The sequence below is a fragment of the Amblyraja radiata genome, chromosome 26 (assembly GCF_010909765.2).
Source record: "Amblyraja radiata isolate CabotCenter1 chromosome 26, sAmbRad1.1.pri, whole genome shotgun sequence".
NCBI lineage: Eukaryota > Metazoa > Chordata > Chondrichthyes > Rajiformes > Rajidae > Amblyraja > Amblyraja radiata.
In genome coordinates, this window is record NC_045981.1 from 14,713,529 (window position 1) to 14,738,384 (window position 24,856).

Sequence of the window (24,856 nt, forward strand, 5' to 3'; positions counted from 1 at the left end):
GACCCACTGAGTTCCACCAGCAGAATGTTTTTTTTCTTCTGGTGGCTTGGAGACTGTGCATGGGGATCAGTTCCAATGTTGCTGGGAATCCTGATGGCTTTTATTCAAGATCTCTATAGCTGTTGTTGGGTTTCCGTACAGTTATTTGTGGGATTCTGTGAACCTATTGTTCAGATGTTAAACCGCTGCTACTGGGATCATGTCCAATTGCTGAGGCACAAGAGACTGCAGATACTGGAGGCTGGAGTAAAACCAAAGCAAATTGGGAAAAAAAAACATATGAGAGAGCGAGGAGTGAGTCATGATCAAGATTCTGTTTCACTCCCCCACCCCACGTAGTTTCACTGTCCTCCAGATTAATTTTGCTGATTGGATGCTTTGTTGTCATCTTCCCCTCGGCCAGCAATGAACCATTGGTGCAGCTGGTAGAGCTACTACCTCACACTCCCGGAGCCCCAGGTTCGATCCTGACCTCGGGTACTGCCTGTTTGGAGTTTGCACGTTCTCCCTATGACTGCACGGATTTCCTCCGACTGCTCTGACTTCTAAAGACGTGCGGGCTTTGTAGGTTTTTGTAGCAAATTGCAAGCTGGTGTGTAGGGGGCATGGGCGGGAAGGTGGGATGACATGGAACCAGCGTGAGCGGGTGATCGATGGTCGGCGTGGACTTGGTGGACTTGTTTTTGCTTTTGTTCGAGGCAATCTTTTGATTTATCTCCAGTTGTTAAAGTACCAGATTGGCATGAATCTATTTCGGATTGTAAGGCCCCTGTCCCACTGTGTTCTCCCGAGTTTCCCTGATTCGAACTCGGAGAATTACGGTAATGGCTGTTCGTAGGTACTCGGGGCTCTCGTGGACATTTTTCACACAGTTGAAAAATCTTCACGAGTTTACCGCGTTTCCCGGATACCTACCGTTAGCGTTACGAGCCAGCTAAGAGACGTCCCGAGTTCCGACGTACCCGCTACGTACATTCTGCGTACTTACCACGAGTTCGATTTTTTTTTTAACTCGGGAGAACTCTTGTATTACCTCGCACAGTGGGACAGGGGCTTTACTTGTTGAGTCACCGTGGTGACTGGCCATTACAGTGGAAAGAAAGTGATTTGGACATAGGACATGGAGCAGTACACCACAGGAAACAGGCCCTTCGGCCCACAATGTCTGTGCCGAACATAATGCCAAGTTAAACTGATCCACGTCCCTCTATTCCCTCAACTTCGCAGCAATGGCTCGATTGTAATCATGTATTGTCTATCTGCTGACGGGATAGCAAGCAACAAAAAGCTTTTCACTGTACCTCGGCGCACTTGACCATAAACGAACCTGAAGTGAAACTGAAAAGATTAGTCAGGTTAGGGCTCGTTCCAGCTGATGGTGAGTGTGTGGTCCAGGCTAAGGAAGTGGCAAGCAATACTGAGGCGAAGGATACCTCCGGTTTGAAACCGAGCAATGAATCACCACCAGCAGCGGCAAAAACACTCCCAATTACAAGAACTTCAGAAAACAGGCATCACAGCCAAACGCATTCCAACGGCTTCAAAGTGCCCAATGAATGCACAAACAAAAATGGAATAAGCTGAGAATACTGCTCACAAAATATCAATTGAAATTGTTTAATGAACAGATGGGTATCTTCAGAGAAGACTTTTTTTTAAGCGACAGAAGTAACTACAAGAGCTGCTTACCTGCATGCAAGAAAAACTGCAAGATTTATTTTGCAGAATGATCAGTCACGGTGGGAATTTATTTTGTATTTTTTTGATAATCAGTTAAAAGAACAGGGGTTAGTACAAGGAATTGGAAATATTTAGAAATGCTAGGTAAACACATAGAAACATAGAAAATAGGTGCAGGAGCAGGCCATTCGGCCCTTCGAGCCAGCCAATATGATCATGGCTGGACATCCAGAATCAGGATCCCGTTCCTGCTCCTGGAACAAGGAACTGTTGGATCAAGCTCCCTATTGCAGTGAAATTCTATGCAGCGTTGAGGAAAGTGTCCTGAGGGAATGGTGCATGTTTAAAGGAAAACAGGAGCCTCGGGCTTGCAGGAGACACTGTGAAGTAAAGAACTAAGACGAGCAGCTACATCGTTGATTAAGACCAGATTTTTCTCCGACTCACAAGAGAAACTTTCCATCCTGATCGCTAATTTTAGCCAACCTAAGTTCAAGTCATTTCATTCCTTGGCTCCCGAAACAAGTCCTAATGAGCTTTGCTTAAATTTTTTTGGAGATTTAGCACTAACAAAAACAGGATTGTTAATAAGCCAACATTTGCGGAGCCAGTGTTTTTGCTTTTGTTCGAGGCGATCTTTTGATTTATCTCCAGTTGTTAAAGTACCAGATTGGCATGAATTTCTTTAGGGTTGTTACTTGACGTTGAGTCACCCTGGTGACTAGCCATTACAGAGGAAAGTGAGTTGGACATACGACATGGAGCAGTACACCACAGGAAACAGGCCCTTCGGCCCACAATGTCTGTGCTGGACATGATGCCAAGATAAATTGATCTCATCAGCCTGCACACGATCCACATCCCTCTATTCGCTGAACTTCACTGTAATGGCTCGATGGTAATCATTAGAGCCAGGATTTTGCCATAATTGCCATGTGCCTTTTCATGCCTTTTTTGATGATTTCACCAGGATAATGCCTTTGTCACAACGAGTGCTTAAATTAGCCATTTTTTTACCCTTTTGCTAAAAGGTCGTGCTATTTTCTCTAGTTGTACCATGATTACTATGCTGCAAATTTTGAAAAGATAAAAGAAATCCTCAACTGTTTTGAAGAAGAAAGATCTGCTGCAGTCAGGATCGTCGGTGAAATCATGCAGAAAAAGTCCCTCCACCACGATCTTGTGTTTATTGCTTCCAATTTTGCAAACTTCCCACAAGCTATCACTTCCCTTGAGAAACGTGGCGAAACATTAGTAAATAACTTGCAGGTTTTCAACAAAGTAACTGACGATATTCGCAAAGTTCCTGCCGATGTAGGTAAAGACATACAAGGAAAATGTGAGAGAGTGATTTTAGCTAACAAAAATCTTGAAGAAATAGAAAACATAGCTAAAGTTCTCAAAGGTAGTTGTAATGCACAAGGTATAGAGTCTGTAGCTTGTTTCGGGTATGAACCAGTGACCTCAGGTAAGGTAGAAATAGGTTTTTCACAACTGAAGCATATTCTGTCTGACAGACGGAATAGTTTAACACCAGATAATTTGAAATAAAAATGCTAGTAATTACATGCAACCAGGTAACCAGTCATTTAATGCAGTATACCTTTATATTATCATTTTTAACCATATTTTGGTGGTGGAAATACATGCCTTTGTATTCCTTTTTTGTCAATAAATGCCTTTTTCGTGCCTTTTTTGTAATTTTATTATGCCTTTTTGCCTGCCTATTTCAGAGTTTTTTAGTGCCTAAACATCCTGGCTCTAGTAATCATGTATTGTCTATCTGCTGACTGAATAGCACGCAACAAAAGCTTTTCACTGTACCTCGGTACACGTGACAATAAACTAAACTGAACTGAAACTGAACTCCCATGATCGTATCTGTCATCACTACCTCCCCTAGCAATGAGTTCCAAGTCCCCCACATCTCTCTGTGTGAAAAACATACTCCATATTTCTCCATTAAACTTTCCCCCTCTCTCATCTTATAGCCATGCACCTTATATTTCCAGCCTGGGGGGGGATAATGGTTCTGACTATCTAATCTTTCTATGCCTCTCATAATTTTATATATTTTGATCAGGTCTACCCTCAACTTCCGAGGTTCAACATAAGACAACGCAAGTCCATCCAAACTCTCCCTGTAACTGAAACCCTGCAATCCAGGTAAACCTCCTCTGCACCCTCTCCCTTTCCTGTATTGTGGTGACCAGAACTGCATGAACATTTCACCTTGGGTCGTGTACTGTGACGTTTCATAGCCATCTCATACATAAACCTTGCACCATCTTTAAGATGGTTGTGGAAGATGCTGTTAAAATAGATTTTGAGGATAGACAAAAAATGCTGGTATAACTCAGCGGGACAGGCAGCATCTCTGGATAGAAGGAATGGGTGATATTTTGGGTTGAGACCCTTCTTTAAACTGAGTATGGGCCTTGTCACGAAACGTCACCCATTCCTTCCATCCAGAGATGTTGCTTGTCGACATCGCTCCAGTATTACTCCAGCATTTTGTTGCTTCCTCCAGCATTTTGTGTTTATCTTCGGTGTAAACCAGCATCTGCAGTTCCTTCCTACATAAAGAGATGTTGAGGTTGCTTTGGTCCTTTTTATGAGTACTCCATGCTGCAGACTTCGTCCCTTGCCAGTAAAGGGTACAAATATTTAATGAATACATTGATATTGTTACTTAATGGTTAGATACTGTGTTGATTTGCCATCATGGAGGAAGGTTAATGGGGTTGAATAACTAGCCACTAAACTCAGTTTAGTTCAGTTTAGTTTGGAGATACAGCGCAGAAACAGGTTCTTTGGCCATCAAGTCCGCACCGACCAGCAATACCTGTACACTAACACTACCCGACACACACTAGGGACATTTATATTATTCTACCAAGGCAATTGACCTACCTACAAACCTGTACGTCTTTGGGGTGTGGGAGGAAACTGGAGATCCCAGAGAAAACCCACGCAGGTCACGGGGAGAAGGTACAAACTCTGTACAGACAGCACCCGTAGTCAGGATCGAACCCGGATATCTGACACTGTAAGGCAGCAACTCTACCGCTGCGCCACCGCACAGCAGTGACAAACCCTAAGGTACGCACATTACTTCACCTATCGTGACCCATTCCCAGCACTCGAGTACCACCTGCACTTCGCTTAACTCAGGGACTTCCTCATTTCTGCTTTGTACTTAAATACAGGCATCGCTGACTATTACCAATTTGAAAACTATCTCAGTGGTTTTCCTGTTTTTATATACTGAAATAGAGTGGCCTGCTTAAATTTATTGGGCGGTCTGATTTAGAGAGGCTCTACGCTATAAACCAACATTCTTCTATTACTCATCAAATGTTCTCCACTGTCCAATGAAAATGTCCTTGTATTTATTTGTTCGGGAATGTTCACAGAATTTAGCATCTTTCCCTAAGCAGGCATCGCAGAGTAAACTCAATTTTAGCTCTGGAGACCTCATTGGGTGAGGACAACAAATTGCTTGACTTGAAAGACGTCATAGAACATACTGTAGAACATATGACAGTACAGCATGCGAACAGGCCCTTCAGCCCACAATGTCCGTGCTGAACATGATGCTGGCATTGGAGAGGCTCCAGAGGATGTTTATGAGAATGATTGGATCAATATATGATTAGCGTTTGAGAAGGATGAGAGGAAAATCTCGTTGAAACTTACCGAATAGTGAAAGGCCTGGATAGAGTGGATGTGAAGACGTATCCACTAGTGGAAGAGTCTAGGAACAGAGGTCATAGCCTCAGAATGAAAGGACGTACCTTTAGAAAGGAGATAAGCAGGAAATTCTTTAGCCAGAGGGTGGTGACTCTGTGGAATTCATTGCCACAGACGGCTGTGGAGGCCAAGTCAATGGATATTTTTTAAGGCAGAGATGTACAGATTCTTGATCAGTACAGGGTTATGGGGAGAAGGCAGGTGAATGAGGTTGAGAGGGAAAGATAGATCAGCCTTGATTGAATGGCGGAGTAGACTTGATGGGCAAAATGGCCTAATTCTGCTCCTATCACTTATGAACTTATTAACTTATGAACTGCCAAAACCAACATTTATCTGCCTGCACTTCATCCATATCCCTCCATTCCCTACATATCCATGTGGATATTGAATAGTCTCTTGAATTCCACTATCATATCTGCATCAACCATGGCACCAATCTCCCAAGGAAGCAGTGGACGACGCTGAATAGATTCAGGACTGGGCATGGCCCCTGCTTGGCCAGCCTTCACAAATGGGGCAGCAGCCCAACCCCACGGTGTGCTTGTGGAGAGCAGCAAACAATGCAACACATCATTGAAGCATGCCCTCAACAAAGACTCAAAGGAGGACTTGTCACCCTTCATACAGCAGATCAAGAGGCAACTGCTTGGCTAAAGGACTTTGCATTCGCTAAATAAAATCAACCATTACCCACAGGAGTACGTTTCAGGCAGTCACTACCCTCTATGGAAAACTCGCCTTTAAACTTTGCACCTCTTTTCTTTTCGATCTCTTCAAAGGACCAGATGTGTTATTGCAATAGCCCATTAGCTTCAGAGTCACCATCTTTCTTTTCTTATATAAAAAAATAAAATTGTATCCATTTTACTTCATTTTATAGTGGGATTTGAAGTCATCTCTCTTGGATCAGTGAGTGGTAAGGGCCTTTGAATGCCTGTCTAATGACAATTGCTATATTGATGAACAGAAACGCAACTTCTATCAATGCGTGGATGAAATACAATTCTCACAGAGCAGCGGTAGAGTTGCTGCCTTACAGCGCCAGAGACTCAGGTTCAATCCTGGCTATGGGCGCTGTCTGTTCGGAGTTTGTACTTTCTCCCAGTGACCGCATGGGTTTTCTTCGAGTGCTCCGGTTTCCTCCCACATTCCACAGCCGTACATATTTGTAGGTTAATTGGCTTCGGTAAAAAGGTTAGTAATAGTGTGTAGGATAGTGCTAGTGTACGGGGATCGCTGGTCGGCTCGGAAGAGCCTGTTTCCGCGCCGTATCTCTAAACTAATCTAAACTAAACAAATATCAATAAAACAGCTGGATAATGATAGTTGGGAGATGCTGGTAGAATTTAATGAAGGTCTTTCAAATAACTGCTTTACTTTTGTGTTTCCAGTTCAGTTTATTGTCACGTGTACCGAGGTACAGTGAAAAGCTTTTGTTGCGTGCTACCCAGTCAGCGGAAAGACAATACATGATTACAATCGAGCCATTTACAGTGTACAGATACATGACAAGGGAATAACGTTTAGTGCAAGAGAGCATACATTTTTGTTTTGTTACATATATCCAGTTTGAACACTGGTTGGAATAATATTAATTCAGAACAGCAATATATAAATAATATGGCATTGAAAATCAGCCCAGTTAATCAAGCACAATAGCTCGTAAATAAAAAAAACACGGTGCACATATTGGACTTTAATGTTCAGTCTTTGTATTATTGCCCCTGAGGGAGATGAAACAATATTTTGCAGCTTTGCCTAATATTCTTTAACCCAGGAAAGAAGCTCTGAAACACAACACAAAGTCTGTTTTGCCACCAATAATATTCTGTAAATTTATGGCTTCTAAAATAATTGATAAGAACTCTCCAAACAATGTACTTTTAATTGAATGTATTTAGCAGGAAGCGTTCCACGTTTTCTTTATTGGCCATCTGCAGCTAATGCCAATTGTAAATCAGTCCAATGGTCCTAATTAAAAACAGAAGTTCGCTATCGCCACACTGTAATGGTCTTGTATTTCATGGCTCTAAATGGCTATTTTCGTACGCACTGACAAGATAATTTGCTGCAATTTAACCGCAAGACGTCATCACGACCACTTGTGTAACGCCATGTATATGATCCAAACACTGGGGGTGTCTCACCAACAGTAATGAGCATTCTATACATTTGTACCCTACCACAAACTTTGAATTAAATAAGCGCCTCCAGAATTAAACAGGGGCGGCACGGTGGTGCAGCGGTAGAATTGCTGCCTTGCAGCGCCAGAGACCCGGGTTCGATCCCGACTACGGGTGCTGTCTGTGCGGAGTTTGTACGTTCTCCCCGTGACCCGCGTGGGTTTTCTCCGAGATCTTCATTTTCCTCCCACACTCCAAAGACGTACAGGTTTGTAGGTTAATTGGCTTGGTATAAGTGTAAATTGTCCCTAGTGTGTGTAGGATACTGTTAATGTGCAGGGATCGCTGGTCGGCGCGGACTGACGCGGTGGGCCAAATGTCCTGTTTCCACGCTGTATCTCTCATCTAAACTAGGCAAAAATCTAAATAGCAGTGGAAAGTGGGAATCCTCTAGTTCGTAATCTTTGCAGTGTTGCATGTCTGAATTACAAAATCATATCCCCATTTCCCAAATAGAACATAGAATAGTGCCGCACAGGAACGGGCCCTTCAGCCCACAATGTTTGTACTGAACATGATGATCACATCTACTGGTACAGGAAATGCTGTATGTTTCCTGTACGTCTTTTGAGTGTGGGAGGAAACCGCAGCAGCTGGGGTAAACCCACGCAGGTCAGGGGAAGAACGTACAAACTCCGTACAGACAAGCACACATGGTCACGATTGAAGCTGGGCCTCTGCCGCTCTAAGGCAGCGACTCTGCCGCTGTGCCACCATGCTGCCGCCAAAACCCACCGTGATTCCCATATAATTGTGACACTTCGCTCCTCGGCCACCTCTGCTCCCTGTCCCCGTCCTATTTTGAATTATCTCAGAGGAGGCAGAAAGAAAACAGAAAATGGTGGCACAGTGGTGCAGCTGGGAGAGCCGCTGCCTTACAATGTCAGAGATCCTGGCTACAGATGCTGTCTATGTGGAGTTTGCACCTAAACCACATGGGTTTCCTTTGGGTGCTCAGGTTTCTTTTCACATCCTAACAACGTGTGGGTTTGTGGTTTAATTTGCCTCTTTAAAATGTACACTGCGTGAGGAGTGGATGCCCGAGTGGACTGCGTGGGCCAATGGGTCTGTTTCCATAAATGGACACAAAGTGCTGGAGTAACTCTGCGGGTCAGGCAGCGGGTCAGGCTCTGGAGAAAAAGGATGGGTGAGGTTTTAGGTCAGGACCCATCCTCAGACTGTTTCCATGCTCTATCTCCAGAGCTAAAAAGCCATGCCTCAAGCTTTTTATTTGTAAGATTAGCTTCTGTTCATCCATCTTGCCAAGAGTTAGATGTAGCTCTTAGGGCTAACTGAATCAAGGGATATGGGAAAAAAGCAGGAACTGGGCACTAATTTTAGATGATCAACCATGATCATATTGAATGGCGGAGCTGGCTCGAAGGGCCAAATGGCCTACTCCTGCACCTGTTTTTTAGATGTTTCTAAGTTTTTATGTTCTAACTCGATATTTTTAAGAGCTTGATGTTTGAGAGCTACGTGGCAGCAGAAACTTGGCGACCTTTTTGTGCGTTGCCTCAGAGGAAACCTACACATTCGTTGCGCTCTTTTACTTATATATGATTGTGTTTATGTTTTTTTTGTTTAGCTTAGAAATACAGCTCAAAGGGCCCAGTGGCCTACTCCTGCACCTATATTGTTTCTATCCTTGGTATGTTTTATTCTCTCATATTTCGTTTTTTTTTGTTTTGGAATGCGGAAACAGGCCCTTTCAGCCCACCGAGTCTGCACCGGCTAGCGATCCCCGCACATTTATGCCATCCTACACTAAGGATAATTTTTAAAACAATTTTTATCAAGCCAATTAACCTACAAACCAGCACGTCTTTGAAGTGTGGGAGGAAACCGAAGTTCCCGGAGAAAAAACCCACACAGGTCACGGGGAGAACATACAAACTCCGTACAGACAAGCTCCCGTAGGCAGGATCGAATCTGGGCCTCTGGCATTGTAATGCCGCTGTCCCACTTAGGAAACCTGAACGGAAACCTCTGGAGACTTTGTGCCCCACCCAAGGTTTCCGTGCGGTTCCCGGAGGTCGCAGGTGGTTGCCGGAGGTTGCAGGTAGTGGAAGCAGGTAGGGAGACTGACAAAAACCTCCGGGAAACTCCGGGAACCGCACGGAAACCTTGGGTGGGGCGCAAAGTCTCCAGAGGTTTCTGTTCAGGTTACCTAAGTGGGACAGGGGCATAAGGCAGCGACTCTACCACTGCACCACTGTGCCATCCAATATCTTTTAACTCCTGCCTTATTTGATCTTTTGTGTTCATTTTGACCCCCTGATTTACCCATTTCTGTCCCTCTCTGAGCTCCTTAGACGTACTTAGTACTCTGAGGCGTTTAGCCATCCAGTAACTGTGAGGAATTTTCCTACCATTTAAGTTAAATCCCCAAAAGCAATCAGTGCAGTTGACTTTCTGACACGCGGGTGTTATTTTTGTGTTGGTAAAGGCCACTGTTCATTTTTTTTTCTATTTTTCTATTTACAGTAGAAATCTTTTTACAAAATTACAAGCAATTACAGCTGACGCCTCTAAGGTCCATAAAACGGACTGTTCGGGGTTCAGTACTGGAGGCAGCCAAAAATACTGAACCACAACGAAATTAAAAAAACGTTAAGGAATAACACAGTCCGCACTCCCCAGAGCAATGTTAGTAAATGAACCATTCTTGCAACATTTCTCTAGAAAAACATTATTAGCAAATCTAAATCCTTTAGATTTTTTTTTGGAATAACACTGAAATGCAAATGTTGAATGGGGGGGAAAACGCTCTTATTGATTTATGAATGCTTAAACTGTACCTTTTTTTTGCAGTGATAAAATTAGTTCGTTGAATGAAACACCGGGCTTCGGAATTTGAAAAGTAGTTAAAAGTGTCACTGTCATATCCTTAATGCGGCTTCGTGGTAAAGGGTTTGAAATATTCCAATAAATAAATGCGAATCGACAAGCAATGTCTTGCTTTTAAAAAAAATCAAAAGCTGTGCCACAAGTTTGTATAATGTGAAGATATTTCTGTAGAACGTGGGTAGGCGACGTTTCAGGTCAGGACCCTTCAACAGAGGGAGAAATCTCCCGTCTGAAGAAGGGTCACAGAGTCGTACAGTGTGGAAACAGGACCAACATGTCCCAGCTATACTAGTCCCACCTGCCTGCGTTTGGCCCATATCATAGAAACATAGAAACATAGAAAATAGGTGCTGGAGTAGGCCATGCAGCCCTTCGAGCCTGCACCGCCATTCAATATGATCATGGCTGATCTTCCAACTCAGTATCCTGTAATGCCTTCTCTCCATACCCCCTGATCCCTTTAACCACAAGGGCCACATCTAACTCCCTCTTAAATATAGCCAATGAACTGGCCTCAACTACCTTCTGTGGCAGAGAATTCCACAGATTCACCACTCTCTGTGTAAAAAATGATTTTCTCATCTCGGTCCTAAAAGACTTCCCTCTTATCCTTAAACTGTGACCCCTAGTTCTGGACTTCCCCAACATCGGGAATAATCTTCCTGCATCTAGCCTGTCCAACCCCTTAAGAATTTTGTACGTTTCTATAAGATCCCCCCTCAATCTTCTAAATTCTAGACATCCTTCCAAGCTATCCATGTACCTGTCTAATTGCTTCTTAAACATTGCGATAGTCCCTGCCTCAACCACCTCCTCCGGCAGCTCATTCCATTCACGACCTGACCTGAAAAGTCTCCAGAGACAGTGCCTGACTGGTTGAATTCCTCCTGCACATTGTAACAAAACCTCATTATTTGTAAAATCCAACACCTTTGGAGTTAAGGAGAATATGCTACTGTGGACAAACTTTGGCCCAATTGCCTCACCGACAGATGCCCTTGAGTAAGTGTCGCGTAAGGTGGGAAAGAGTGACTCTTTAGGAAGATAGAAGAGACAATTAAGTGTTTTTAATCCAGTAGAAGTGTTTCTGATTCTATTTTTACTCTCTTTTGTCGATCGGATTTGACCAATGTTGCTCATATTTAGTTTAGTTTAGTGTGGAAACAGTCCCTTCGGCCCACCGAGTCCGCGCCGACCAGCGATCCCCGCACATTAACACTATCCAACACACACACTAGGGACAATTTACAATCTTACCAACCCAATTAACCTACAAACCTGTACGTCTTTGGAGTGTGGGAGGAAACCGAAGCTCCTGGGGAAAACCCACGCAGTTCATGGGGAGAACGTACAAACTCCGCACAGACTGCACCCGTAGTCAGGATCGAACCTGGGGCTCTGGCGCAGTAAGGCAGCAACTCTACCGCTGCACCACCGTGCAGCCCTCCACAAAGTACATTATCTTCAATGAATTCTATCTGGCACTGCTTTCATTTAAAATGTAAACCCTTCAAAACCTGAGCAATATACCCTTGGTTTAATTTTGGAAATAAAACCAGTCAATTTAAGCATGATGAGAAAGAATGGGAATATTCCTGAGTGGTCTCAGTATGAGATACTGAAAATAGTCAAGACAATTTCCTTTTCCTTCAAAATATCTTTTAGTATTTTGGAGAAATCTCAAGTGCTTTGAGTTTTTTGAAGTGATTTGTGGGTTCCTCTAATTTTTTTCAAATAAAGTTATATTTTGATACCTGCAATGTAAAGCATATTATAACTTGTTACTTATAAATGTAACTGCTCCAAAAACAAAATTAACCTGTCACTGTCTGATGGACATATTGTAAATTAGCCCTTTGAAAGTGGTGAACAGTGATTAAAATTGAGACCAAAGTGGTCCAATTTGGTTGTCATCCCAGTTACAAGCATATTCAAGCCTTGTGCTATTTTAGTGCGGCCTAGAAATGTAATCATGTGTTACTTTGTCAATGGTGTTACACCGACATAGACTAAGCAGCCCACTCTCTAGACATTGGAATTTGAAATGCTAACTGACAATTTTGTGACTTCCTTATTTCAGAAAGCATCATGTGGGAACCTTTCATGTAGTTAATTTGAACCTTATCTAAACGTACAAAAGCGCAGGAACTGAACCTATAAAGCCCCTGTCCCACTTAGGAGACCTTGCCCGCCACCAAAAAAAAAATCAAGGTCGACGTGACCTGCAACCTCCTACCACCTCCCACACATATGTTGAAAACCTTCCTCGACTATGAAGAAAACCGGCTTCGACTAGACCTGCGACTATAAAATTATCGATTGTTAAAACGGCAGCCTATTTTTAGTCGAGGCCGATTTTAATCATGATGAAAAAGTAGCAGCGACCTAGATGAAGCCTTGACCACGCAGAAACCACTTTCGACCATTAGGGAGAGTGACCAAAACCTCCTGTGACCTCAGGGAAACCTTGGGTGGCGGGCAAGGTCACCAGAGGTCGTTGTTTATGTCTCCTAAGTGGGACAGGCCCTTAAGGTTGAGAAGAAGAACATCACTGCCAATGGCGAAGGTGGACAATCTGGTCCATCTCGGGTACTGACTTCTCCGCCATCGAAGTGGATCTTATAGGAGGCGCTGTCTCAAAGAGGCAGCCAGCATCATCAAGGACACACGCCACCATGGCAACGCTCTCATTTCACCCCTGCCATCTGGAAGAAGGCACAGGAGCCTGAATCACTGAGGCAGCCACTACGATAGATCCCTTCGACAGTGGGGAGGTCAAAGCCGGTGATGGACTGGGCGATACTTTGCGCGGTGCTTTCAAAATCCCAACCATTCTGTGAGTGAAAAAGATCTTCCTCACGACCCCCTCTAAATATCTTACCCCTTAACCTGAAGCCTCTGCCTTCCAGTTTCAGGCACATCTGCTGTGGATATCCGACAGCCCTAACACATACATGCTCTCAAAGTTTTCTAAACTGCTCTCAGGATTCCCACCCAGCTTCCTGGGTCCAAGAAAAACGTTTTTTTTTCCTTCAATCAGTTTAATGGGATGTGGGCATTGATTGATTAAGGCGAGTGTGGTGAGCCATGTTCTTGAATTTCTGCAACCCTTCTGGTATAGATACACCTACAGCCATTTAGTAGTGAGGAATTCCTAAATGTAGACCCAATGATGTGATGATATATGTAATGATGTATTTCCATTCGTAATGGCATCAGACTGGGAGGGAATGTGTAGTTGGTGATAAGTTCATAAGTGATAGTAGCAGAATTAGTCCATTCGGCCCATCAAGTAAACTCTGCCATTCAATCATAGTTGATCTATCGAGTAGCAAGGAACTGCAGATGCTGGCATAAACCGAAAATAGACACAAAAAGCTGGAGTAACTCAGCAGGATAGGCAGCATCTCTGGAGAGAAGGAATGGGTGGCGTTTTGGTTCGAGGCCCTTTGACTATCTTTCCTTCTCAACCCCATTCTCCTGCCTTTTCCCCAAAACCCCTGACACCCATACCAATCAAGAATCCATCTATCTTTGCCTTGGCCAAGTATCCATTGACTTGGCCTCCACAGCCATCAGTGGCAATGAATTCCACAGATTCACCACCTAAAGATTTTCCTCCTCATCTCTTTCCTAAAGGAACGTCCTGTTATTCTGAGGCTGTGACCTCTGGTCCTAGACTCTCCCACTAGTGGTGATCTTATGGGCCTGATGCCCTTGATAGTTTTAGTCATTCTTGATTACAGATTTGAGAGACAACATCTGAATAGCTTTGGTGAGTATCTCCAGTGAATTTGATAGATAGAGCACATTCCAGCCAAGTTGCTGAAGGAAATAGTATATAGAGGATTCAATAGGATGGAAAACACTCAACCTACTCTTTCCTGAATGGTGTCGGTAAACATGCACCAGAGACCGTGTATGATTTAAACACATCTTTACTGAGCACTAAAACTTAACAGCCTTGAGGACGACAGGTTGTCAGTGCATCCTCGCTGCTCGAACTGGCGGTTCTGGGAACGAGTGTTAGTATAAGTGTTATAGTGGGGTGGAGTTAGTGATGCTGGCGTATGTGTGATTGGTTCATATGCATCATCAATCTACAGTGTCAAGCATCGTGGGCAACTTTGGAGCTAAACTCATTCAAACAGGAGGGCAGTGATCAATCACAACTCTGTGGGTGGAAAGGCTTTGGGGAGTCAGGTGATGATTCACTCACTGCACAAGACCCATCTTTGGATCTGAAACTTAATTGTGTTGTATTAAGTGATTACTCTTAGGCTTTCATTAATATCAGTAAAAAAAACCCCAAGGCTTAAGAACAAAAGAGGGGTGGCAGAGTGGCACAACGGTAGAGTTGTTGCCTTACAGCGCCAGTGACCGTGGTTCTATCCTGCCTACGGGTGGTAAGGAGTTTGTACGTTCTCCCCGTGACCGCGTGGGGTTTCTCCGGGTGTTCCGGTTCCCAAAGACATGCAATTTTTAAGGGTAATTGACTTCTATAAATTGTCTCCTAAATTGTATGTAGGATAGAACTTGTGTACGGGTGATTGCTGGTCGGCGTGGACTCGGTGGGCTGATGGGCCTGCGTCCACATTGTATCTCTAAACTAAACTAAGCTCCCATTTATATCGTGCCTTCTATACCCTTCGGGCAAGTTTGGATCCCGTATCAAGATGCCGTTAAAGAACAAGAAGGCTGCCCTTCTTATTTGTAACTTTCTAGGAAATGCTAATATTTTCACCGCCAGTCTTACGGCCAGAAAGAATCGATTCATTGAAAATAAGATGTATCAACCCACATGAGAATTATTACTGAGAAGTGTGATGAATAGAATTTACTTTGGAGGAAAGTTCAACTCTTTCCATTTGGAATCTGGATTTTCCTTCAAAAAAAAAAGCTCCTGAATAGATTTCCACAGATTTCAAACCCACCTTGTTTTTGCAAATAAATCTGATGTCCGGTTGAAAACTTTTTGTGAATTAAGTTTATACCTCACACGTCAAATTGCAACCTTATTCAGACTCACTTTTTGTTTCTGGAGTTCTAGACTTTTTTATGTGGGGGGTGGGGGGGGGGGGGAAGGGGGAAACTACCTTTCAGGGTCCCTACCTGGTTGGAGAGGCGGCTTTTCTCCGGGCTGCAGTTTCGACCCGTCCTCGCGGCCTACCAGCGGGCCTGGAGCGGCGTTTCCTGTCGGGGACCGCCCAGAACCACGGCTTCGGCAGCGGCACAGCGCTGGAGCGCTAACGCGGAGCGGAGCGGGCGATGCCTTGCCCGGGTCGCCGCGCTGGAGCTCCGGTGAGCTGAAGACCGCCGAGAAAAACATCGCGGAGCTGCGGGACTGTGGAGCGACCAGCCGCGGGCGGCGGCGCTGTACTTTACATCGGGAGCCTGGGATCTCTCGATGAGATCGCCAGTAGTGGAGCTCCATCCGGCGCGGCCTTGTTGGCTTCGGAAACCGCGGCCTCCAGTACGGAAGCGGCCGTTCCAGGGTTCCCAGGCCGCTGTGAGGATTCTCCCGACGCCGGAGCACCATCATCCGGCGAGAACGGCCTGGAACATCGGGTCTCCGTGGAGGCAACTGTGGAGGCCTCAATAGGCCCGACTATGGGTGAACTGGGGTTGGGGACTGGACTTTGTACCTTCCCTCATAATGGGAACCATTGTGGGGGGATGTTCTTTATGTTTAAATCTCTTATTAATGTTATGTCTGTATTCCTTCTTTATGTGCTGCATTGGCAAGAAGCATTTCACTTCACTACACCTAGGTGCATGTGACCATTAAATAACCTTTGAACCTTTTGAACCTTTATTTTTGACCAAGGAGAATATTACGGCAGGAGTCTGAGATGACATTACTGAGGGATCATCAATTGAGTCTTTATGGGTGGAGCTGAGACATAAGAAGGGGATGATCACCTTGTTGGGATTATATTACAGGTCCCCCAATAGTCAATGGGAATTAGGGGAATAAATATGCAGGGAGAATGCAGACAGTTACCAAAGCAGAGCATCGTAACTTTCTTAATATAGACTGGGCTTTTCATAATGGAAAGGACTTTAGTATAGTTTAGAGAAGCAGAGCGGAAACAGGCCATTTGGCCCACCGAGTCCATGCCGACCAGCGATCCCTGTACACTAACAGTCCCCTACACACACACATGGGATAATTTACAATTATACCGAGCCAATTAACCTACAAACCTGTACGTCTTTGGAGTGTGGGAGGAAATTGGAGATCCCGGAGAAAGCCCACAGTGGTCACGGAAAGAAGGTACAAACTCCGTGCAGACAGCGCCCGTGGACAGGATCGAACTCGGGTCTCTGGCGCTGTAAGGCAGCAACTCTACCGCTGACTTTGATGGGATGGAATTCATTTAGTGTATTCAGGAACGTTTCTGCAGGCAAAATATGGTGGGCCCCACGAGGGAATATGAAAGGCTTGACCTACTCTTGGGAAATAGGGCAAGGAGGAGCCAGTGAGGGTGCACTTTGGGACCTTGACCCAAGTTATTTGTGTTTTAAAATAGTCGTGGAAAAGAATGGAAAAGGACCACAAGTTAAGTTACTAAATTGTGGCATTAGACAGGAGCGTGTAATAGTTAAACAGAGGAGGTTATTTGCAGTCAAAGGGATGTCCAGTAAGGGCCTGTTTCTGTGCTGTATCTCTAAACAAAACTAAACTAAACTAAACTAAACTTAACTAGCAGGAGTAAGGAACCCTTGATGAAATGTGGTATTAATACTCTGGTCAGGAAAAAATGAGGCATGGCTCAGGTACAGAAGGTTGGGGTCAGGTGAATTCATATGTTCATAGGATCGTAAGTTAAAGGAGCAGAATTAGGCCATTTGACCCATCAGATCTACTCTGCCGTTCAATCATGGCTGATCTATCCCCTTCCGTCTTATCTGCATTCTCCTGCCTTCTCCCCATAACCCCGGACACCCGTACTAATCAAAAATCTGTCAATCTCCGCCTTAAAAATGTCCATTGACTTGGCTACCGCAGCCGCCTGTGGCAATGAATTCCACAGATTTTCCACCCTCTGACTAAAGAAATTCCTCCTCATCTCCTTTCTAAATGAATTCCTGGAGGCAGATATGATGGTGGTGTTGAAGGGTCTCGACCCGAATCGTCACCTTTTCCTTCGCTCCACAGATGCTGCCTCACCCGCTGAATTTCTCCAGCATTTTTGTCTACCTATGGTGGTGTTGAAGAGGCATTTAGATAGGCACATGGAGGTGCAGGGAATAGTGGGGTATGGACCATGTACAGGCAGATTAGATCAATTTAACTAGCAATCATGTTCGACATTGTGGACCAGAGGGCCTGTTCCTGTGCTGGACCATTCTATGCTCCATGCATCATGATGACCACACTAGTTAAGAGCTTTTTTTCTGCACGGTCATTAGTATTTGTCTAGACCTGTCAGACATTGGCCACAACGCTGTCCAAATGAGTTGTGTTTGTGGGTTGAAAGGAGCAGATGGAGGGCTCTGTTGATGAGCCCAGAAGGAAACCATTTAACACTCCTGGACAAATATAATTGCTATCATGTGTTCTGCTTAGTTATAGCTGTGACAGGTGCCAGGCATCTAAATATGTTTGCAGGCAGTGGCCCTGCCCATTGTCCGATTACATTAGACTGAGCAGACAGCAAGCCTGTCTCAGCATCTCCACTCCGTTTACCTGCTCTGACCTCTCCCCCTCTGAACGTAGAGCCCTCCACTCACTCTGCAGCAACCCCGACATTATCTCCAAACCCGCCGACAAGGGAGGTGGCGTGGTTGTCTGACGCGCTGACCTCCACCGGGCAGAGGCCAGGCGACAACTCTCACACACCTCCTCCTACTTACCCTTGGACCATGATCCCACAGATGAGCACCAGGCCGTAATCACACACACCATTTCTGATTTTATCACTTCCGGCTGTCTGCCCTCCAAGGCCTCCGGCCTTATTGTTCCCCAGCCCCGCACGGCCTGGTTTTATCTTCTCCCCAAAATCCATGAACTGAACTGCCCTGGCAGACCCATTGTTTCTGCTTGCTCCTGTCCCACTGGTTAATTCTCACATACCTCGGCTCCATCCTATCCCCCTGGTCCAATCCCTCCCTACCTATGTCCAAGACACCTCACACGCTCTTCGGCTCTTCAATGACTTCCGTTTTCCAGGCCCCTGCTCCCTCATCTTTACTAGCAGTCTGAAGAAGGGTCTCCACCCGAAACGTCACCCATTCCTTCCATCCAGAGATGCTGAGTTACTCCAGCGTTTAGTGTTCATAATAGACAATAGACAATAGATGCAGGGGTAGGCCATTCGGCCCTTTGAGCCAGCAGCGCCATTCAATGTGATCATGGCTGATCATTCCCAATCAGTACCCTGTTCCTGCCTTCTCCCCATATCCCCTGACTCCGCTATCTTTAAGTTATTAAATGTGAATTTCCCTACATGAAACCTAGTTGAGATTTAGAGGCAGTCCTTCCAAACACCATTGAAGGGCTTTTTCCATATTAACAAGAATATTTTCATAAAGTAAATAAAAAAACAAAAATCCGCCCAAAAATAATAATCTATCTGAAATGTATTCCATGGAAAATACAGGGGGAAAACACCCAAAAAACGCCATTGTGTCGCAGCAATTCGACCAAATCCAATTAGTTTGCAGGAAAATAAAATCTCAGAGGAGCCATTGAATCATTTCCAAGTCCTATCAGAATTGAGAGTTCCTCGTGGTTACAGAATCCGACAGCCAACACAAACAATGTGACATGTTCCAGCCTAACCACCTGCCTAATGGCAAACATCTCTCCTCCCTACACCCCACACTCCCTCACGACTCCTATTATTCATGTCATGTCGGGGTTGAAACCTCCCAGCAAAAATGAGACCAAGTGATGATTGTGAGAATGCAGGAAGGAACTGCAGTGGCTTAGTGAGTGGCGCAGCAGGTAGAGCTGCTGCCTCAAAGCGCCAGAGGCCCGGGTTTGAACCTTGGTTACTCTCTGTGTGGTGTGTGCAACCTCTCCCTGTGACCGCGTGGGTTTCCTCCAAATACTCCAGTTTCCTTCCACATCCCAGAGACGTGTGTGTTTGAACTGCAAATTGCCCCAAGTTTGTAGGGAGTGGATGCGAAAGTGGGATAGCGTAGAACAAGTGTGAATGGGTGATCGATGGTCAGCGTGGACTCGATGGGCCGAAGGGCCCGTTTCCATGTTGTATCTCTCAAACTAAAATAAATGTTGCTGTTTAAATGATATTTTAACCATAATCTCAAACATGTTTTAATACTTAACTCCCCTTCCCAGTCCCACACTGTCCTTTCTGTCATGGGCCTCCTCCATTGTTAAAGTGAGGCCACACTTCACACCTGAGGAACAGCTCCTCATATTTTGCTTGGGTAGCTTACAAACCCAGCAGTTTTAATGTTGGATTCTCTAATTTTAATGTTGGATTCTCTAAATCTTTCTCCCTACACTTCACCCTCTTCCTCCACTAAATGTTAGTTCCACAGTTCGCAACGGTATCCCTCTTGGGATCACACTATCTCCAGCCAACAATCGGACTATCAGGGAACTTCCTTGTCAGAGGTTATCTGTTGCCAGCTCCAATTTGCCCTGTTTTTTCTTACTTTCAGTCCCCCCCCCCTTCCCCTCCCCCCCCCCACCTCCCTCCACTACAACCAGTCTGAAGAAAGGTCTCGACCCAAAGAGTGACCTATCCATTTTCTCCAGAAATGCTGCCTGACCCGTTGAGTAAACTCCAGCATTTTGTCTCGATCTTTGGAATAAACCAGCATCTGCATTTCCATTTTATTACATTATGCTTTAATCTTTCTGGGGTTTGGAAATCTGTCCACATTATGAAGTGAAACAAAGTTAAGACATTGCGAGATCCACACAATGTCAAGCCATCATCAGTCTTACCCCGTGGCTGTGGGGACACTTGCAGGCAGGGGATGGTTGGGTGCACAAGAAATTCCAATAAGATAAAACAATTTCAAACCAAACTGAGCAGAGCATTTATCTCCTTGCTGTTAACAGTGGGATATGAGGAATTGCAATACTCCGGCTGTTGGTAAAAAAGTCCTGAGTGAAAACAGAATGGTCAAATAAAACAGGAAAAAGCTCATTTCACTCCCCAAACCTCACCCAGATGTGCTTTCAATGATGGATGAATCTCCAATGACTCCACCCGACAGCGCGTCTGGTAAAACCTAAAGGATTCAGTTTAGTTTAGTTCAAAGATACAGCGCAGAACCAGGCCCTTCGGCCCACCGAGTCCGCACCGACCAGCGATCCCAGCACATTAACACTACCCTAGGCACGCTAAGGACAAATTACATTTATACCAATCCAATTAACCTATAAACCTCTACGGCTTTGGAGTGTGGGTGGATTTCTTGGAGAAAACCCACGGGGAGAATGTAGAAACTCCATACAGTCAGCACCAGTGGTCAGGATCAAACCCGGGATTCTGGCGCTGTGAGGCAGTAACTCTACCGCTGCGCCACTGTTGCGCCCTAAGTTCTCTTTCACTTCCTTTCTCTTTTACAGGTCCCCCCATTTCATGTATTCATAATGTTCAAGAAGGGACTGCAGATGCTGGAAAAGCAAAGGTAGACAAAAATGCTGGAGAAACTCAGCGGGTGAGGCAGCATCTATGGAGCGAAGGAAATAGGCAACGTTTCGGGCCGAAACGTTGCCTATTTCCTTCGCTCCATAGATGCTGCCTCACCCGCTGAGTTTCTCCAGCATTTTTGTCTACCTTTCATGTATTCATAACCCTGCTTTATCCGTTCCTTCTTCCTCCAAGTTACTTTACTGCGTTTTTTCCTCATCTCTGCCGTCATTTTGGCAAACCACTAATTTGTTTCCTGTTGGGTGCTCCGGTTTCCTCCCACATCCCAAAGATGTGCGGATTTGGTAGGTTGACGGGCTTATGTAAAACTGCCCCTAGTGTGCAGGGAGTGGATGCGAAAGTGGGATAACATAGAACTGATGTGAGCGGGCGATCGATGGTCGGCGTGGACTCGGTGGACCGAAGTACCTGTCTCCCTGCTGTGTCTCTAACCACTCCCTCACCTCTCTCCTCTCCCCCTTCCCTTCCCTGTAACACCTTTGTTCCAACCATCTGCCTATCATTGTTGACCTATTACTGACTATGTTTTGTCCTCCCCTGTTCCAGCTTTTTACTGCCCCCCTACACGTCACCTATCCATGTTCTCCAGAGACGCTGCCTGACCATTCTGAGTTACTCCAGCACTTTGTGTCCTTCTGTATATCAACCAACATCGGCAGATCTTTTTTTGTACATTAAAAAAAAGGTTCCCTGTTTTAATTCATATCTCAGCATTATCTCAATCATGTCTTAATATTTCCTGGTTTTTGCTCTCCCCCATTTTAAATCGCACTTCAAAATTCTTCCAGCAGATCGCTCTCTCTCTCTCTCTGTCTCTCTCTCTATCTCTCTCTCTCTCTCTCTCTCATCCCCACGTGAGTATCCTCCATGTCACGATGAGGAACATGCACCACTAAAGGGAAAAAAAAAAAGGCATCTGAAACCAACATATCACACTCCAAGGAGAAGTAGCATGAAGGCATTTTGGGAAAGGGTGGGGGTGGGGGGGGGGGGGGGGGGGAATTAGGGTTGTCAAGAAAGGAATTCAGACACGGACGATCAAAACAAACAACGTTGCGGAGAAATGAGGTGCAGGAAAATTCATTAATCAGCGTTTGGTTTTTGATCTGACCTCGATAATAAACACCATCTGTATGAGTCCCACTGAGCACTTTCATGTTCCCTGCGATGGTAGTGAGAGAAATCACAGTGCCCCAGGACTTTAGTAGGACTTTGCGCTATCACAATGATGAGCGTTTGACGGCACTGGGCCTGTGCTCGCTGGAGTTTAGAAGGATGAGTGGGTAGGGGGGGGACCCTCATTGAAACGTGACAAATAGTGAGAGGCCTGGATAGAGTGGATATGGAGACGAAGTTTCCACTAGTGGGAGAGTCTAGGACTAGAGGTCATAGCCTCAGAATTAAAGGATGTTCCTTTAGGAAGGAGATGAGGAGGAATTTATTTAACCGGAGGGAGGTGAATCTGTGGAATTCTTTACCACAGAAGGCTGTGAAGACCAAGTCAATAAATATTTTAAGGCAGATGTTGATAGATCCTTGATTAGTATGGGTGTGAGGGGTTATGGGGAGAAGTAAGGAGAATGGGGTTTGGAGGGAGTATTAGATCAGGCATTATTGAATTGCAGAGTAGACCCGATGGGCCGGATGATCTAATTCTGGTCCTATCACTTATGATCTTATGACAATCATCAGTAGCATGAGAGAGCGGATCTCCCATGCAGCTTTCCCCAGTGTGTCAGGAGATAAGCATGTATCTGCCTCAAATGATTTTGTTTATTTTTAGTTTAGAGATACAGCGCGGAAACTAGTCCATCGAGTCCGCGCTGACCAGCGATCCCCGCACATTAACATTACCCTGCACTCACTAGGGACAATTTTACATTTATACATTTATACCAAGTCAATTAACCTGCAAACTTGTACGTCTTTGGAGCGTGGGAGGAAACCGAAGATCTCGGAGAAAACCCACGCAAGTCACGGGGAGAATGTACAAACTCCGCAAAGACACCGCCCATAGTCAGGATTAACCACGGGTCAGTGGCGCTGTAAGGCAGTAGCTCTACCACTATGCCGCAATGTTATATTCACCTTTGCCATATCTGAAATAATATTAACCATGCAAAGTGATCATACAGGTATATAAAGACCAAGTCAAAAGGCCACAGCTTTAAGGTGATATGGGAATGTTTGAGGGAAATGTGCTGGGCAAGTTATTTATATAGAGAGTGGTAGGTACCTGGAACAAATTGCCGTGGGTGGTGGTGGAGGCAGAAATGATCAGTGTTCAAGAGGCTTTTATGTAGGTACATGGAGGTGCAGGGAGTAGAGATATGGATCATGTGCAGGCAGATGAGGTCAGTTTATCTTGGCATCATGTTCGGCACAAGCATGGTGGGCCATAGGGCCTGTTCCTGTGCTGTGCTGTTCTTTCCTCTTCGGATCGTTTACCGTGTCGTGGTGAAGGGGCTTGCGTGCCCCAATGATTCCGAGAGCGATGCCGTCGGAAGCGCCAGCTTCAGGTAGGGCCACCCATGGCGGCAAGGTCGAGGATGAGGGTCCAGACTAAAAAACGATCCAACCTACAAGACTTCAACGGGGGACCAGGCGGACAAAGTTATTTTGAACTCAACGGCTGTGAAGGCGGATGAAGGCTGCAACAGATCTATCAGCTCCAATCATCTTGGTTCCTTGCCATTGGAATTAGTTGATTGATTTGTGAAGGACCGTGTGCTTCTTGGAGCGCAACATCAAGTACACGTTAAACAAACACACACACAGGCGTCTCCGTTATGTGAACAGAACAACAGAATGTAGTCCATCATCCTTGACCTCGAGGGATAGCCATGACTGAGACATGTTCTATGTTCTATGTTCTATGTTCTATGTTCTATGTTCTATGTTCCATGTTCCATGTTCCTTGTTCTATGTAAAATGTTCTATGTAAAATGTTCTATGTTATATATTCTATGCTATATATTCTATGTTATATGTTCTATGCTATATATTCTATGCTATATATTCAATGCTATATATTCTATGCTATATATTCTATGCTATGTGTTCTATGCTATATATTCTATGCTATATGTTCTGTGTTCTATTGTCCAAAATTCAGAACGTAGGTTGGAGTTAGACCAATTTTGGAGTTTCTTATCTTAGTTCAGTTTAGTTTAGAGATACAGCATGGAAACATGTCCTTCGGCCCACCGGGTCCGTGCCGACCAGCGATCAGCCTGTAGAGTGGCATTATCCTACACCCTGGGGACAATTTTACAGAAGTCAATTAACCTACAGAACTGCACATCTTTGGAATGTGGAAGGAAACCGGAGGGCCTGGAGAAAACCCACGCGGTCACAAGGAGAACGAAGTACAACCTCCGCACGGACAGCAATCGTAGTCAGGTTCGAACCAGGGTCTCTGGTGCTGTAAGGCAGCAACTGAACCGCTGCCCTCTTGCAGAGTCAACAACTATAATAAAACTTGCAGATGGTGTACTCACAAATCTAAACAAGGCCTTCAGCGATCTAATTCACCCTGGCTGTTTCCCAAGTCCTGCCAAAAACGTGAGATCTCACAATATTTATCCTCATGTTGCAGATACTGATAAAGCAGAGCTTACGGACAAAAATAATTACAATCAGTATCTGCCTGTAAATTGAAGCCAGAGAACTGTCATAAAATAACATTTTAGCCTTTGTATCTGAACTTTGTTGATCTTAAAGATATCATTAAATTCTTAAAAG